General features: G+C 37.1%; 1 protein-coding gene across 4 annotated transcripts in view; it reads left to right on the top strand.

The window, feature by feature from the left end:
- The window catches only part of PSD3 (pleckstrin and Sec7 domain containing 3), a 488844-nt gene that overhangs the window by 129568 nt on the left and 340922 nt on the right, over window positions 1–18354 (top strand). For 2 of the 4 annotated variants that reach the window (XM_056116952.1, XM_056116953.1), the window contains exon 1: window positions 8158–8411. The exons of the other annotated variants lie outside the window; for them this stretch is intronic. The gene's annotated coding sequence lies outside the window, so the exon portion shown is untranslated. Of the gene's footprint in view, window positions 1–8157; window positions 8412–18354 lie in introns of those variants that run through there. 4 annotated transcript variants of the gene reach the window in all.

Below are 18354 nucleotides of genomic sequence, written 5' to 3'. Positions count from 1 at the left end.
GTACTTTTTTATCTAGTTTACTGCATGAGTAGATGTAAATTTGGAAGGCATAATGTACCAGAATAAGTTCAATGTAGAATGAATGAATTAGGGCTCTTGATTGTATTATTGGATCCTTAATGAGTTAAGACAAGAAGCATAGATCTCATAGGGTAGAAGACCTTGATATAAATTACTGGGCAAGCTGCTAGTTCTCTTTGGAAAACAACTTATGTATTTGTGTAATGGAGCTTATTATATCTAGTGCAGTGACTGGTCATGAGATTTAAGGATTAATATAGATAAAAGATATAAAGGTTAATATAGATAAAACATAGTGCCCTGTGCAGAATGGGAGCTTGGATAACTGTTTGAATCTTAATTAGTTAAGAATCATGGCAGTAAGAGGAGTAGAGGTTAAATTTCGGAATTAAATTTCTTAAGAATCATGGCAGTAAGAGGAGTAGAGGTTAAATTTCGGAATTAAATTTCTTTTTCGGAATTAAATTAAATTCGGAATTAAATTTCGGAATTAAATTAAATTTTGTAGGTGAGTATACCAATTTAATCTTTTTCTTTCACTGTCATCTCTGATAATTATAAATTGTGAAAATACCATTGGACAACTATATAGAAAATTCACTGAAATTCCTAATTTTGGGATGAGTGAAATTTGTTTATGTTACAGGTCAAAAACAGAAAAACTGAGTCATTTTGATTTGAGAGACTTTATTCCAGGAGTTACAGGGACAATGAGTAAGTGAAGATAAAGAGAGGAACTTTAGTAAATGGAAACAAAAAGAAATTAAATAAAAGTATGTTAAGCGTGTGGGTTGCACACTTGGATTTGGATGTAGGCATTTGGGCAAGCCTGAGTGTTGGTCTTTAGCAAGACTAAGTTAAATATTTAAGAGACAGTATGAAGGTGGACTGCAGTGTTTTAGATTCTAAGTATTTCTGGTCATCTTGAGATAGTTTCAGCTGTGTCATCAGCATTGTTGTATGTGAGGTTTTATCCAATGAGAAACTTTTTGTAGGTGAGTATACCAGACTTTCTGCCCAGTGCTGACTCTGCTTTCTTTGATCCCTGACTAGTGATCAGCCAGCACTTAAAGTACCGTCAGCAAAATGGACACAGTAGCATAATAGTGTACCCTATTTATGTTCTTGAATTTGCACAATATCCTAGTTGATAAAGCTGGAGACTATTTTGCGATATCTATTTAGAGTTAAAAAGAATATTGTTGAATTACAGATCCTAAGAAATTAAAAATATACTGTATAGCTTGCCATGGAGCGGGAGTGGCTTCTTCCCTGCGTTACCTGGCCAGTCGGTCTGAATGGTTAAATGCTTGGGTCTGTGGTGCAGTGTGGTGCTGGAGACCTAGCTCATCTCTGCTGCTCAGAGGCCTACGTAACTTTCCCTGTGGCTGGGTGGGTGGGTGAGCTGAGGAGGTGCATAGAGAGGAATTCTGATTCTTGTACAGGCAAGGCAAGCTGCAGATTTTGAGCTATTTCTCTGGCCTTTGTGTTTTCCCTTATGTTCTGTATCTTCTTGGTGCTTTGGAGGAATTGAGGAAAGACATTTTATAGCTTGAAGTGGGCCTGCGATAACCTTACTTTACAGGAAGAAATCTGTTTCCAGTTTCTTGTGAGGGGCTAACACGAAGTCTCATGATTTTCTAGTGACATATTCTGTCTCACTGTCACACAATCTGTCACACTGTCCTCCTGGTGTTTATCAATTTGCTTGAGCGGGCACCAGTAATGTCTCCATTGTGAGACTTGTTACCATTTTTGGCATATCGAATACGCCACGGGGAGCGTGCCAGGCTCTGCCATGCAGGTGGGATACTCTTGGTAGCTTGCCGGGCTCTCTGAGAAGGATGGAGGAATCAAACCTGGGTTGGCCTCGTGCAAGGCAAATGCCCTACCCACGGTGCTATCGCTTCAGCCTATAGATAAAAATATCTTCATCATTTTTTTATATAATAAAGAAATATTTAAAATTTGCTTTATGGAATTAAGTAGACATCAGTATTGAGTCTGTTGGGGAAAAGCAGAACAGAATGGTGTTCAGTGCCACTAATCTTCCTTCTGTGAATCACTCAGGTCCAAGATTCAAGGATAAATTTTTCAACTTTATTAATGTGTTCTAAACCTTATAAAAATAAAGTATTAAATTAAATAATTTCATGACATTTTGTTTCTATTCAGTGGCCAACCCCATGTTCTTGGTCTCTCTAGTGAGGGGTTATGACCTAGCCTGAGGGGTTATGACATGTTAGGTTTTCTTTGAGAAAGGTGCAGAGCAAAGGGAATAAGACCAATGAGGTATTTCTACCCTGGTCATGCTTCTCATGTTTTAGCCAACCATGAACAAGGAAAACTAAGACTATCACTACAGAAGTATTGATTTTATTAGCCTATTAATTTTAAAGTTGACCTATTTTGCTTGTGACAAAATAACAACCACAAAACCTCCCTCCAAAACAGAACTATATTTGTTTGAAATTGCTTGAGTACGCTTTAATTTTTTTTTCTTTTTGGGTCACACTTGGTGATGTACGGGGTTACTCCTGGCTCTACATTCAGGAATTACTCCTGGTGGTGCTCAGGGGACCGCATGGGATGCTGGAAATTGAACCCGCGTTGCCTGCATGCAAAGCAAACACCTTACCAGCTGTGCTATTGCTCAAGCCCCAATTTTTTTTCTTTTTCATTATGTGTCTTTACTTTGTCATTGAAGATGATTTAACTGACAGTATATTTCAGTGCTTTCCTTTGAACCTAGGATAACAATGTTCTCTTTGTGCTACTTTAAAGAAAGGAGAAAGTGGTTTGGACAGTTGTGCTAGCTCTAATTCAGCTTCTTAGTGACTAATCTTGGTCATCCAAGATTAATTCCCAGTGTGGGCCGAGTGTTTACTACTCCCTGGAAATTCTGTTTGCATGGGAGCCCTGCCTTGTCTCCTTGCCTACATCAGTGTCATTCTTCCCTGTTACCGTCGTCACTGAAGTTAAAGATAATATTTCAAATTGATTAATATTCTAGTATAGGGTTGGGACATATTTAAAGAGTGTTTGTCCTTGTGAGGGGTGATGGGGCATGATGAGACACACCCAGCATTGTTCAGGGATCATTCCTGGCTTTGCACTCGGGAATTTTTCCTGGTTGTTCTTCAGGGGACCATACATATATAATGCCAAGGATTGAACCTGGGTTGGATGGATGTGTACATGGCTGGTGCCTTACCTGCTGTATTATCATTCTGACTCCAAAAATGTGTCTTTTAAATGATTCTATACCATCGTGATGTTATCATATGACTCAAGAATTTGTTAATAGATCAGAACAAGAATAGTAAAATTCTTTCAGGTACTCTGCTTGCTCTGAACTCTGAATCTAGGTCATTTTGGGAAAAGTAGCTCATTTTGTAGATATAATGCAGTATTATAATGAAAGAGCAGTGTAGTATCCTCTCCCTCTTGTGGTCCAACTACATAGTACTCAGGCTAAAGGCATAAGTGGTGCTGTGGGAAGTCCAGTCACATGGCTCCAAATTTAGAAAGGATAATTAGAGCCTTACAGTTATACTATTCCGGTGTTATACTGTGTCTTTGTATCTGGGTGCTTCGTCCTGGTTGGCCCATCAGCTTTCAGGTGCAGCTCCACTCAGTAAGTTATGACCAATCAGTAAGTTAGACATGAAATGTTTTCATCGTAATCATTAACAGAGCTAAAATTTTGCCCCTTTATATTTAAAGCTGGGGTATGGACAAATAGAAAATGAGAGATAGCAAATGTAATAATATAATATGAGCTTTTCTTTGATTCTCTAAAATATATAAAACTTCTTTAAATTTAACATTTTTGTGTAGTAGACATAATTACTGCCTCCTCTTCCTAGTTTTTCTTTCAGATGTCGCACACTGTTACAGCAGAAGGGGTGAATTGTATCTGCATTTGGCTCATAGGGCTGGTGAAAAATCCTTTCTCCTCTTGGCTTCCTTGGGAATTTGATAGTTGTGGTTTTCAGCCTTCCACTTGTTATTTCTCTTTTCTCAAGTGGAATACTTGCATTTAAATATCTCTCTTTGCCTTATCCAAATTTTAGTGTCTTATATGTGGGGTAAAAAAAAATATGTAACAAGAAATTTAAAGAATACAGAAAGGATAAAGAAATTCGTTGAAGTGTGAATTCAAAACAATTGTTTTTCTAAACAGTATTTGAACACATAAGTATTAAAATAGAAGATTAAAATTATTTGATATTAATTAAGCCAGTGATGGAATAACAGATTGATTTTTATAAATTTCCTGATAATAGAGCCTCAGTTTTCCTTTGTCTGTAGGATTGAACTCTTTAATCTTTGTACTGTCTCTCCAGTTTCCGTTGATGAGAAGATGTAAACTGAGCTTTAAAAGATTTCCAGGTGTTTTTTATGTTCAACCCAGGAAATCTTTTCCATGGGGGTTTCTTTGGAGAGGTATCATGCAGACCTCTCCCCATCCTACTCAAACAAAATGTGCATATTAAATAATGCCCATGTGATTCATGATCAGTTTAATGTTTGAGAAGTACTGGAATATGATTAGAGGTAGACGCAAAGCCGAATAAGACATTTCCCATTATTATGGAGCAAGGCTGCTTAAGTCTTCATACTTAGGAAGATGATCCAACAGAGGTATGTAAAAGTGAGCTTTGGCTTGAACTTCAAAGCTGTTTTAGTAATCTTTTGTATGGTGCTCATGGTGTGCTCCTAGATATGTAAGATGGATGTGTTTTCCTGCTAGGAAGCAGTCTAGTTTCCCAGTGTAGGGATGTTGCTTTAAAGTTGGGTTCAGGTTTTGTTGAATTATATCTCTAAACCTTCCTTTTAAAGGAATAGAAATAATAATCGAGTGTCACTTGTTGAGTACTCCAAACAATGTACTTGGTCTGTTACTTGATGAGTACGCTTAAAGTGTTGGCTATTTTATTGTCAGTATTTTATTTTAATATTTTATTATCAGTAATTATACTGCTTTCAGTTAATATCTAAAACTTCTTTAATGTCCCTTGGTATAAATGAACTGTGATCAGATCAACTTGGAAGGTTCTTTATCTGTAAATAATAATTCTAAGAGCTTCAGATTAAAGATAAGGAATTTTAATGATCATTTTATTGTTTCTATTGTTAGTAACATAAAATCTGTATTTAATACCTTTTATTTTCTCTTATACTAATTATTATTGTGAAATAAAATTCTGTAAGTCCATTATTTGCACTTAGCATTTAGCAGCTTATCTAGGATTTAGCTTATTATACTTTGGTCTGTTCTTACAGGATTCATTGGAGATGCAGAGAACCTTTGTTCCAGGGTTCACTTAGTTTTTATTAAGTGAACTTGATTAGCAAGCTGCATTATGCTAGGTATGTTGAAGAGAGGACAGATGAGACAACTTTAGATAAGTCTAACATTCAGGCAGGAGAATATGACAATAAAGTTCTGGGGAGGATGGGCAGCTGCCAGTGTGGGCATCCTGGAAGCCCTTGTTGCTTTCTAGTTCGGCTTTGAAGGAGGTGGTTTCTGAGGCAGGGGCCAAGTGACTTGATGGAAAGAGAAACTAAAATGAGAAGAATTGGGGCTGGTCATCTAGAATAGTGGGTAGGGTGCTTGCCTTGCAAGCTACCTGGGTTTGATACGTGGGACCTCATACAGTCCCCTGAAACTCACCAAAAGTGATCCTTGAACATAGAACCAGGAGTAAGTCCTGAACACAGCCAGGTGTGACCCCAAAACAAAACCTGCTAAAATGAACAGAATTAGTGAGAACTTCTTGAATTTACAGACTTGGGTGAGTGCCATATGTTATTATGGCATTATAGTGTTAGAATTGAGAGTGTAGTAGTTTAGTACTTTAATCAGACGAACAAAACGGGTGCTACTCCATTCAGGAAAAGTTGACTTTTCACAGCTTTTCAACATGCCAGAAAGTTGGTAAAGCAATACATACCTATGTTTTCACTGTCCAGTTTAACAAATGAAACTTTCAAATGTATTACAAACTTCTACGAATGCCTATATGGTCCCATTTCCTCTTTTCTTTCTTTCTTTCTTTCTTTCTTTCTTTCTTTCTTTCTTTCTCTCTCTCTCTCTCTTTCTTTCTTTCTTTCTTTCTTAAGATAACCATACCTTGTGGGTAGTTATAATTCTTATTCAAGGTATACATTCATAAACAATATATAGTATTTTTTATGTGCTTGGTTTTTTTATGAATGCGATCTTCTTGTTTCTCTCTTTTACCCTCTGCATTTCAAATTAATTCTTACTGATTCATAAAATGTATCTATTTATGTTACAATTTTCATGAAAAGAATATATACTAGAACTTATTTTTCCATTTCCTATTTATTAAGATGTTGGCTATCTTGTATTTTTGGGGGGGTTTTAAAAAAATATATTTATTTATTTATTTATTCGATTTTGTGCCACACCTGGCAGTGCTCATGGGTGACTCCTAACTCTGCACTCAGGGATGGCTCTGGAGACTATATGCTATGTTGGGGATCAGAACCTGGAAAGTGCCGTATCTGCTGGGCAATTATTCTGGCCCCTTGTGATTTTTTTTTCAAACAATGAAAGTTTGTATTTTTCATCAGCCTTCTTGCACACAGAGAGTATGTATGTGTGTTGTGTGTGTATATACATAAACATGTATACATATACACATATCTATGTGTACACATATACATATATATCTATAAAATACCTTGCCTATTTTTACCGTGCCTTCCTATACACATAAGAAAAGAAGGTAGCACTGCACTGTAGCACTGTCCTCCCGTTGTTCATTGATTTGCTTGAATGGGCCCAGTAATGTCTCCATTTTGAGACTTGATGTTACTGTGTTTGGCATATCGAATACCTTACCAGGCTTGCCAGGCTTTTCTGTGTGGGCGAGATACTCTCGACAGCTTGCCGGGCTCTCCGAGAGGGGCAGAGGAATCAAACCTGGGTCGGCTGCGTACAAGGCAAACGCCCTACCCCCGTGCTATGAATATATCAATAAAACTATTGGATTGTAAGTTAGTTATATCCTGGGCAAACCAATGTGTTCTTGAAGGGTTATACTATGTTTTCTTTTAAAGTAGCACTATAGCACCATCCTCCCTTTGTTCATCGATTTGCTGGAGCAGGCACCAGTAAGGACTCTGTTGTGAGACTTGTTACTGGTTTTAGCATATCTAATACGCCACGGCGGGGGGGGGGGGGGCTTGCCAGGCTCTGCTGTGCCGGTGGGATACTCTCAGTAATTTGCTGGGATCACTGAGAGGGATGGGGGAATCGAACCCGGGTCGGCTGCGTGCAAGGGAAACGCCCTACCCACTGTGTATTATAAAGCATGTAATGTTTTTCTCCTTCTGTTTATATATTACTTTTTATCTTACCTTCTTACCCTTTAATAGCATGAGCTCAAAGTAAATATTCGGAAAGCTAATGAAGTAAAATCCGCCTCCTTTCCCTTTATGAGTCCAGCTGAGCTCCATTTTCCATTAGTTAGGTCTGCTGGCTGTTTGTACTGAGATCCTGCTCCTGCTGTCCTGGGTTCTCAGAGGTCTGTGCTGGCTCTCACTGGAATCTGACAGCTGTGAGTGTGCCTGTCAACTTTTGACTCTCTGAAGCGGTATTTGAGGCAACAGGACAAATGAATACTTTCACATCAACAGGAGAAAAGCAAAAGTGGAAATGCAAATAGAAAAGCACAAACTATAAAATTAAATGAGAATTTAACGCAACAATGTTTTATGTAATATTAATAAATTAGATCTATTTACCCCCCCTGATTTCACTCATTCCTTTAGGACTGGTAGGTGTTTACTCTAGGAAATTACGGTCTTAAAAATACTACTTGAAAAAGCTTAGCACTTAAAAGAAAAAAAGGTTGATGTTTGTTTTTTTTCCTTTCTTTTTCTTAGCTTTTTTTCTTTTATTTTTAATGTTGGTCAAACTTTTTTTTTTCTCTCCCATAAGCAGCAACCACTACAAATGAACTCACAGAGCATAGTCCTTTTTCTCTGGTGTTAGCCTGGCTTCCAAAGAGTTAAGCTGTGGTTTGTGAGGTCATGTATGACTTCACTGATCCTGACTTTTGAAGCTGATCTCTTGGAGGGAAGAGCTGCTTGTATACTGGAGGCTGGGCTTAGGCGGGAGTGCGTCTCCAACTTCTTTCAAGTCTCATCCCTAGTCCCCTGAGGGACATAGAGGCATTGGGGAGAATGTTATTGCAGAGTCAGTGTATAGCGGCGTGTACTCAGATTAGGCACAGCTGTAGAAGTGCATTCAGAGAGCCCTTTCAGAAGAGGAAGGGTTGCTGAACAGATGGAACTGGAGAATGCTTTTTGTATTCACAACAGAATTATGGGCAGACCATTTGCTGACAGAGGTAAGAAGAATTTACTATATTTTCTTTGTCTGGTCCAGGGTGTTGCCGGATTATGTATAATTGTAGTTACTGAGCAGTCATTAAATTTTATATTTTAATTTAAGTGGAAAACATTGTAACAACTGAGAAACTTGGAAATTTATATATATATATACATACATACATATATAATCCTAAATATGGATGGCAAAAATAAAAAATGTGTTAGTAATATTTGGGGAGGATAACATTTCCCCTTAAGAGTTACGGTATTCTTTGAGGTGGCCAGACAGTGCTGTTCTGTGCTTTCATCTTTTATTATGAAATTTCATCCAGACTTTGGAATGTCACCAATCTGAGCTTGGCCATTTAATGGTCTATTCTCTGTACTGCACAAGACTGTCATTCTTAGTTTGGTGTGTTTCTGCTCTGAAGGAAAAGTTGGGTAAGCTATTCTTGTAGGAACATAATTTATCTTATAATTTAACATTAGATCTAAAACTTTAGATCTAGCTAGTCAGTTTAATGAAAAAGTTGTTTCACTCTCCCCCTGGAGCTGAGGGAATTTCAGCTTCATAGTTTATCTGTGGGAAAATGTGTTTTTGTGTTCAGTATGAGTATGAAAAGTTCAGGGCAGTAATATTGAAACCAGGTGAAGCAATGATAATTTGTGTATTACATACTGCTTGGGTAAATGAATTCATGAATACCCAAGTGCCACTGAGAACCTTAGTACTGGAGCATCCAAGTTAGTCAACTGCTTTTTAAAGGATGTGGTAGTGTATTATTTATTGTGTAAGTTATTTCTTCCCTTGATTAAAGATAGTAAGTTACTTTTTGTATGTTTTTGGGTCACACCCTGCTGTACTCAGGCTTAACTCCTGTCTCTATGCTCAGGGAACACACCTAGCAGGCTTGGGGACCATATGTGATGCCAGAACAGAAGTCAAGTCAGCTGCATGCAAGGCAAATACCCTTTGTACTATCTTTTCGGCCCCTAAGTTCATATTTTTGTGTTACCTATTTATAGTATTCTGTAGTGTCATTTGTCTTTATAGTTCATCAGCATAATTTTTGCCCCTTTCTAATGGGATATTCATAATGAAAGATAATGTTTGAAAAATTTCCCTAAAATATATTTTGTGAAAGACATGGAGCATAATTTTAAACTTGGACTTAGAGTAAAAAGATTTCAGTTTAAGATTTACCTCTACTTACAAAGTTACTATGTTATGTAACCACTCATGACCCTCTATCTTCAGATGTGAAGTGAAATGAAAATAATACGTAGTATAGGATGATTGTCAAGAGAATTGCTGTTTTAAAATTTTCTTCTGCCTTGCAGAAGTCCAATAAATATAATAAACCGTGATTATATTTATGTTTAAATTTTTCTTCCTTATATAAGACTCATTTGTCTTCATTTTGGGGTCATATCTAGTAGTGCTTGGGTCTGCTCATATAGTACTATGTGTGGTACTAGGAATCAAACCCAGACCTCCTGCAGGCAAAGCATGCACACTCTCCCTTCAGCTGTCTCCTGAGCACCTAGGTAAGACTCTTGAAAAGACATAGATCTTAGAGAATAGTCTTAAATTTGGGTGGGTATGTTTACACTGTAAATATTTAGGGCTTCTTTGTTAGCATGCCTCAGATAGCTCTCTCCTAACCCCATCTGCAAAGTACTTTTTAATTGTAGCCTTTGTTTATAAAGAGCACTGAAAGATGGATCACTTTATCACTGTCACTGTCATCCTTTTGTTCATCTATTTGCTCGAGCAGCTGTCAGTAACGCCTCCATTCATCCCAGTCCTGAGATTTTAGAGATGGATACATTTTAAAACTCTTTTAAACTTTTGTAAAAATGTTCTTGTATTCAAATTTATAATATATTAGGACCATAGACTTTGATTATAGAGATAGGGTGTATGTAATCCATACTAGATATAAAAATGAAATAAATAGCTGTCAGAGCTGGTGATTTTTCCGTATTATTCATGTGGCTGTTCACATAGAGGTTTTTATCTGTGCTTGCTTGTCTCCTTCCATTTTCATGCTGTAGGAGTTGTTACTCTGCTGTATGTGAAAGTGGTTTTGCTTCCATTTTCTAGAACATAACTTATGGATAATATATTTTTCATATTTTTTGAAATTAAGAAAATATATGAAGCTGCCTAGCACAGAGGTAAGTACTAAAGAATTATTTTGCTTTTCCCAAACCCCTCCATTCCATTTATTAACGTGAAGGTACATTTTCATATACATTAGCTGTATTCCTGTCATGCTGTATGAACATATCTAATGTAGATCAGTGCTTTGAAATTTTTGTTTAATTTTAATAATTTTCTTGGGCCAGGGAGATGGCTTGAAGAACTGGAGCATATATTTTTTATTGTCCAGTTTCTGCATCATACACTTTGGTGTGACCCTATTCCCAAAATTGAAATTGTTTTTCTTTTCCTATTTCATCTACTGTCAAAGTACTCTGAAAATCAGGGTTCCCCTGGTCTGTTGGCAACTCTTGACAGTTTCCATTGTGTCCTTGCAAGGCCTGGTTTATTAGGTGATTGGGGACCCAGGTTTTTGTTGGTACAGAAGTACAAATGAGTTCTGGAAAGTTTTATAGATTTGTCAGTTCTCTGTGTGTCTGTGGTCCTTTCTTTATTGCAAGGCACAGGGTTTGAAACTTTCTAGAGTTCTCTGAAGGGTATTGTCTGAACAGCTGGGTTGTGATCCCAGGAGACTGAGTGATCTTGACAGATACTGCTCTAGTCACACTGCTATTTTTGTGTGATCAGGACATAGTTTGTAGGGGTTCTCTCAGGAAAGGCCTGCATCAATAGCTGTATTGCACTGAAAATGCTCAGTCCTGAAGTTCAGGAAAGGCAGAGTCTGTGCTGGGGTCTAGCACTCAGATTAGCCATTGATTAGCTGGTCTGTGGGTGTGGTTCAGTCAGCATTTGGTCTACTGTTATGCTTGGCTTTTTGTCATTAACAACACTAGGCGGACGTTAATGTAGAAGGAGGAATATTGAACTTGGAGTTAGAATATATGGACTCAACACTAGATTCAGTTGCTTACTAACTTTGAGAATGTGCAAGACTGAACCTTGGTCCTCAATTTCTTTACCCGGATAGTAGAAAAATTGAAAGGGTAAAATAAAATAGGATGTCTGTAAAAGTTATTAGATTGAAAAATGCCCCATGGATGTTTAAGGTATTTTGTACTGCATTATATTAAATATGGTTGAGGTGGTTTTTGTGTTATTAGTTATATATTTGTGCTTTGGTGAAGATCCAGTATTTGATGTCAGTGAAGTTTATCATTCCTCTTTCTGAGTGTGTTTGATCTGCTCTGGAAAGCTTCTGGCTACTTAACACTTGTGCTAAGAAGGGAGAGGGCTCAACTGTATTAAAAACTCCTCCTTTTTGTTGATTTAGATTTCTCTTTTACTGGGGCTCAACATTTCAGAGGGGAAACTTTAAACCATGGGAACCTCATTCATCCCAACTCTTGTCTTCATTGAGAGACCTCCAAAGAGTCACTTTCTTTGACTACCTCAGTTTCCTCATCTGTGGAATGAAGGAGTTGGACTAAACCACCTTTTAGTACATGTGACAGACATGTAACCACCCCATTTTTGTCATCTGTCATCTTATTGACCAGTTTAGGGGAGTTACCTTAAAAATGAGATAAGTGATTAATGGGCTAAACAACTAGCTCTGAGGGGAACTGTTGACTTTTAAGGCATAATATGTTAAAATGAAAAATCTTTTAGATGTACCAGTGTAAAGGGTGAATATTAGTTTGTACAATTTGATCTTATTTAGTTTGACTTCCATATTTGACCAATCAGGGTTTTTTTTTTTTTTTGTCTTAAATCTGTTGTTTTGGGAACTATCTGAAGGGAAGGATAGCTACAGCATACCATGGCAACTGGTAGCTGAAATGGATTTGCCACTATAAGAGGAAATGGAAAATGAATATTCTGAATTGGTGGCAATAATTCCTTTGTAACCAGCAAGACTTGTTTTGTTAGGATGTGTGAGAAATGTTTACGTTGCCGTGGTTCAGTTCTGAGTACCAGTCATCCATCCTGTTTCTTAAATTTTTTTATCTAAATCTCAAACAGAGGAGCTTTCCCAAGGATAAGTCTGCATTTGTAGGAAATAGGATGATGGGGAAATATTTTTATTTCTTTAGTGTTTTTCCAGTTAAAGAGAAACAAAAAGTTCTATTTCTACAGTTTGATAATCAGAAATCTCAGCACTTGGCCTGAGTTTTGGGAGATGGTCACTGTCTGCTAGCATTTTTGTATCTAGGTCCTTAGGGTAGAGTCATCACAGCTGATCCAAATGTTAGAGACCTATAATAATATCCTTCTATTTGAAACAGATCACCTAAAGAATTCCAGGGCACTGCCTTCAGAAGCATGTTTGGTTAGAGAAAAAGATTTTTGTGTGATTAGCTGAATTGCTCAAGTATAGGGTAATGTTATTCTTGTCACAAAGTCATTGAAGAATCTGTTGATCATTTGACATTTCCTGACAGGGTCTAAACTTTGTAAAAAGTAGATCAATACTTTATAAAAAGTAGATCAATACTTATTTGATCAAAAAGTATTGATTGGAGGTGGAGATATGGCCAACAGATTTAGTAGTTATTGATGAGTAGAACTTGATTGGATCAAAAAGTATTTGGATTGGAGGTGGAGATATGGCCTCCAGATTTAGAAAGTATTGAGTAGAACTCAGTGAATGACAATGTGGATCTAGCTTTGCATTTTTTCTTAAGCAAGGTAGTTTTGCTGAAACTTGTTTAGAAAGTTGTGAGGGGAGAGAAAGAAAGAACTATGTATTTGAAAGAAAACAAAGATTTCCCCAGAGTGGGACTAAGCAAGCAAAGAAGCATTGAGACAAACAAGTGAGAAACGTGTGGCAGGAGGAGCAAGGACTGAGGAGGAAGTCCTGGCTGTGTGTTTTCAGCCTGTTGGAGATGATTATAGCTCCTTACCCATGAATTTGAGTTCACCGTGGAAATGGCAATAGCTAAGTACTTTCTGAAGCTTCGAAATGGGAGGACTGAAAAATTGTCCACATGAAACTCAACCAGAGTATGATAATTACCATTTGAAAAAAAATTTAATTGGGGCGGTTGGACCCAGATGTATTTAGGGCTTCCACCTGGCTCTAAACTCAGGTATCATTCCTAATGAGCTAGGCAGAACATGTGTGGTGCTGGGATTGAACCCAGGTCAGGAGCACATAAGGCAAATCCCTTACCCACTGTATGAGATCTCTGCCCCTCCCCCCATTGCCTTTTTTTCTTTATTATTTATTTTTTTTGGCCACACAGCTGTGCACAGGGCTTACTCCTGGCTCAGCCCCTTACTTCTGGGTGGTGGGGGAGGGGGTGCTCAGGTAACCTATTTATTTCCCATTATTGACACGGGCTGGAGCGATAGCACAGTGGAAGGGTGTTTGCCTTGCACGCAGCCAACATGACCGACCCGAGTTCGATTCCTCCGCCCCTCTCGGAGAGCCCGGCAAGCTACCGAAAGTATCTCGCCTGCACGGCAGAGCCTGGCAAGCTCCCCGTGACGTATTTGATATTCCAAACACAGTAACAACAAAGTCTTCAATGGAGACGTTACTGGGCCCGCTCGAGCAAATCGATTGAAGGACATATAGCTGAGTGAATAATTCTCGCAAGTGGCTGAGACATCCGTCTGAAGCCCCTAGGCTGGGGGCCAAGGGCAGGCTTGCTCAACCAAATGCGTGATATATCAAAATACACCTATCCTTGGCAAGTGTAAGGGTAATATTTATTTTGTGTTGCAGTCAATTTATAATTATAGAATATCTGAAGAAAGCAGTGATAAATTAATAATAGAATAAAATACGGCTTTTTCAAGAACCTTTACAAAAAGTGTCATTGTTGAGGAAGTCATAGGAGTTAGAGTATGATTTTCCTCTCTTAGATTGATATTACAGGCCCAGCAGCTATTCTTTCTCTGCTGTCCCCCTTAATCATTAGTATTGTTGCAATTATGGAGCTTTAGCACAGCAGTGTTGCGTTTGCCTTACGCGCAGCCACCCCGGCCAAGCCAGGTTTGATTCCTCTGCCCCTCTCGGAGAGCCCGGCAAGCTATCCGGAGTATCTCACCCGCATGGCAAAGCCTGGCAAGCTACATGTGACATATTCGATATGCCAAACAGTAACAAGTCTCAAAATGGAGATGTTACTGGGCCCACTCGAGCAAATCGATGAACAACAGTAGGACAGTGTTTGTTTGTTTGCTCCCTTTTCATGAATGTAACTATTCTGTTATCTCCTTTATTGTTTCTTCCACCATTTTTTTTTAAAACTGAGCCTCAATATCCACTGGTGATTACTGATGATTAGCTGTTTACTTCCCAAGGATGGCTTGACTCTAGCGTTGTTTCTAAGTGTGTCTGTGGAAGGTGTGTATTTGTTGCAGTTTATTTGGATTTAAGCTCACTCCTGGGGGTAGAGTCTTATTTTGGGAGACAGTAAATTTAGCAATGGGGCTTGTTTTTCCTTTACACCTAAGCTCTTTTATTTTTCATTTTTGTTTTGGTGTTTGGGGCACACCTGGCAGTGCTCAGTGCTTACTCTGACTCCGTGCTCAGGAATCTCTCTTAGAGGGCCTCTGGAGACTATATGGGGTAACCAGGAATTGAACTTGTGTTAGCTGCTTGCAGGACAATTTCTGTGCAGTCCTCTGGCCTCTCTACATCTAAGTTCTTAACAGCTCTTGGAAGTCTTCTGGAAAAGTATACTAAATAATTTATGAAGTGTGTTTCAAACTCCCAAAGTTACTTGACTCTTGAAATCATACTAATTAGTTCATACTGATAATGTTCTCTGTGATCAATTAAGGTAAGATATTCTTTATAAGAACACATCGAAAAACAGCGATGAAACAGTGAAAGTAGGTAAGCAGAATACCACCATAACTGAGCATGAATGCTTATATCTTACCCCGTACTGAGATGAAGAGAGTAGGAAGAGTAATTTCCTGTTCTTTTGCTCTTTCTTAGGGTACATACAAATGAGATTTCAGGTCCCCCCCCCATGGAGACAACACATTACTCCTTCTTCAATATATATTGACTTCTAAAGTAATACTTATTAAAAAATGCCAAATATGCCTTTTTTAGTTAGGTGGGTATACTGTTAATTGGGAATCATAATTCTCTGCTTAGTTGAAGGGAGTGACTGATGGATTTCTATTCATTTCTTTCCACCGAGTGCTATTGTTTCTCATGTAAAAGCAGAAGTGTATGCCAAAGCAGCTGAAATGAAAATAGAACATAAGATACAAAGACCATGTAATTATCATTTCATTCTTAGCTACCCAATGTATGAATATTGTAGGTCCTACAATTAATGGAAAATTCTCTCTCCTTGTAATAAATATAAATTGGTTGTCTGGAGCCTATTGTTATTCTCCCCGTAACCCTGTTTTATTGACAAACAACAATATTATTGCACATTTTAATATACATCACTGTAAATTTATGGTGCATGACATCATGATTATTTGACATATATACTATATATAGTTATATAGTTATAATGAGTTAATTACCACAGCAGGAGTAGCTACCATCTTTTCATATAGATTGGAGTGGGAACTCTTAGCATTTGTTCTCTTAGCAAATTTCTTATATATTCTATCACAGTTTTAACCAAGTCATTGTGCTTTATGCTATATTCAAGTACTTTGTCATTATTTATATATCATTACTTTATTCCAAAAGAGAACCATAAAAATTATTTGCGTGATGAAGTATGAACTTCAGTGGAATGAGCAGCTTCATGGCATGCCATTTCAATATTGATTTATTTCAGCTTACATATTTTACAAGAATGCCACCAACTCCAAGAGAAAGAATCCTTATAATTTAATACCACTGTATTGCCTTCAAGATCTTCAAATAGGAGTACTTTACCTCCAACTTATACTCTGATTGAATCTTTCTGCTCTTTCCTTTATTTTTATGTTTTGTTTTTGTGATTCTGGTCTACGTCACTTAATTACTTAAAGGTCCATCTAAGTTGTTATTTGTTGTAGGCGTTTTCTGTACCCATCTTTTATTAACTTACTTTTTGACCTCCCAATCAGTTCTCAGGGGATATAGCAGCTACTCCCGGTGATACTCACCAATCTAAAGAGAAAAGTCACTACCCTTTATAGGAGGTTTTGGTTCAGATGCCCAGAATACTAGCAGCCTATTACAAAAATAAAAAATTAGCACCTGTCCCAAAAGTAATGCCAATTTAGAACACTATGATATCATGAACGTAATACTGCAAATTAAAATGCAGTCTCTGCTTTTGAGGAAGATACAGGCATAAGAACAGGAATTGGGAGAACCTTTTATTATTTTCTTCCCCTTTTTATTCCAAAAATCTATTTAATGTTATAAACTAATGTTACATCGATAAATTTAAACATGATAAAGTATGCTCTATCTTGGTGAAGGAGTTGAAAAATATTTTTGTTTATGCTGATGTTTAAATAAAGGGTACTGACATAGAGGAAAAAATTGCAATTGCATTTAGCTACCTGTCTTATTGGTCAACAGAGATATAATAAATTTTATTTAAATGTTCATTTAAAAGTAATTTTGATATTTTATTATATTTTGATATTTTCTTATATACCTTAGATGGTACCGATTGATTTGAGTTTTTCTTTTTTTTTTCTTTTTTCTTTTTGATAATGAATTAAGCAAGCCTTTATTTAAACAAAATATGATACAGAAATACGTTTTTAAGTTCAACACCATGAAGAGAAAACTTATAGCAGCAAAAATTTCTCTTCTCTGTTGTATATAACCATACTAGGATTTATTTAGATTACTATTCAATCTACAGTTTTCATTCTTTGAGGCTTTGTTCCATAAAAATTGTGTAGCTTTAATGGTAGATTTAAATAGTACATCTGTTAGAAAAATAGCTAGACTTTAAACCAGCAAAAAATCTACTTTTTGTATTGATCCTTAAAACAGTACCAAAATCTTAGGCAATATTCATTAATTACAGAATCAGATTCATTCGTTTATCAAAAGCTTCTTAATTGAAATTTACAGTCAGCAACTTGCTTATAATAAAATTGCAAGGTTCCATTGCTTGGTTTATATCAAGTAGATTTTATGTTTTAGAAACACGCAAGTGTTTCAGTTATAAATATGGAAGTACCAAAAATACCACTGCATCAAATTTATGAAGAATAAAAAAATTTTTAGGACAAGAAATACAAAAGTTAGTCAATCTTATTATTTTTTAAAAAATCGATTTTATATCTCTATTTTCAAAAATAGATAAGAAAAGCCCACATTTCTAGTTTATTTCCTTTAATAATTTTGTGTAATTTTTTGGTTAGCATTCAGGTTTACTACATATGTTTTGCATAATCTCAACAATTCTCATCTTGGGCACTAATTCACTTAATCCCATGAAGAATTGATGAAAGACAAGTCAGGAACAGATAAAGTCAGAACACAATTACATGAATTTGTGTTAGAACTTTAAGTTACCAGATGTCAAAGATAATGATTCTATTTTGAACTAAAGTTTATAGTTACTGTCACTGTCCTCCCGTTGTTGATCAATTTGCTCGAGCGGCCCCAGTAACATCTCTATTGGGACAATTGTTACCGTGTTTTGGCATATTGAATACATCACGGGGAGCTTGCCAGGCTTTGCCGTGAGGGCGAGATATTCTCGGTAGCTTGCTGGGCTCTCTGAGAGGGGTGGGGGAATCGAACTCGGGTCGGCCATGTTGACCGCTTGCAAGGCAAATGCCCTATCTGCTGTGCTATTGCTCTAGCCCAAAGAGTATAGTATGTTATCAATAAAAATGCCTATTTCAAATAGTTATGAGACCCATAAAAGTTCACTGTGTATAGCAGGTTGAATGAAAGGAGCTAG

The sequence above is a fragment of the Sorex fumeus genome, unplaced genomic scaffold (genome assembly GCF_029834395.1).
Source record: "Sorex fumeus unplaced genomic scaffold, SorFum_2.1 ptg000033l, whole genome shotgun sequence".
Taxonomy (NCBI): domain Eukaryota; kingdom Metazoa; phylum Chordata; class Mammalia; order Eulipotyphla; family Soricidae; genus Sorex; species Sorex fumeus.
This window is presented reverse-complemented; position numbering and strand designations above follow the sequence as displayed.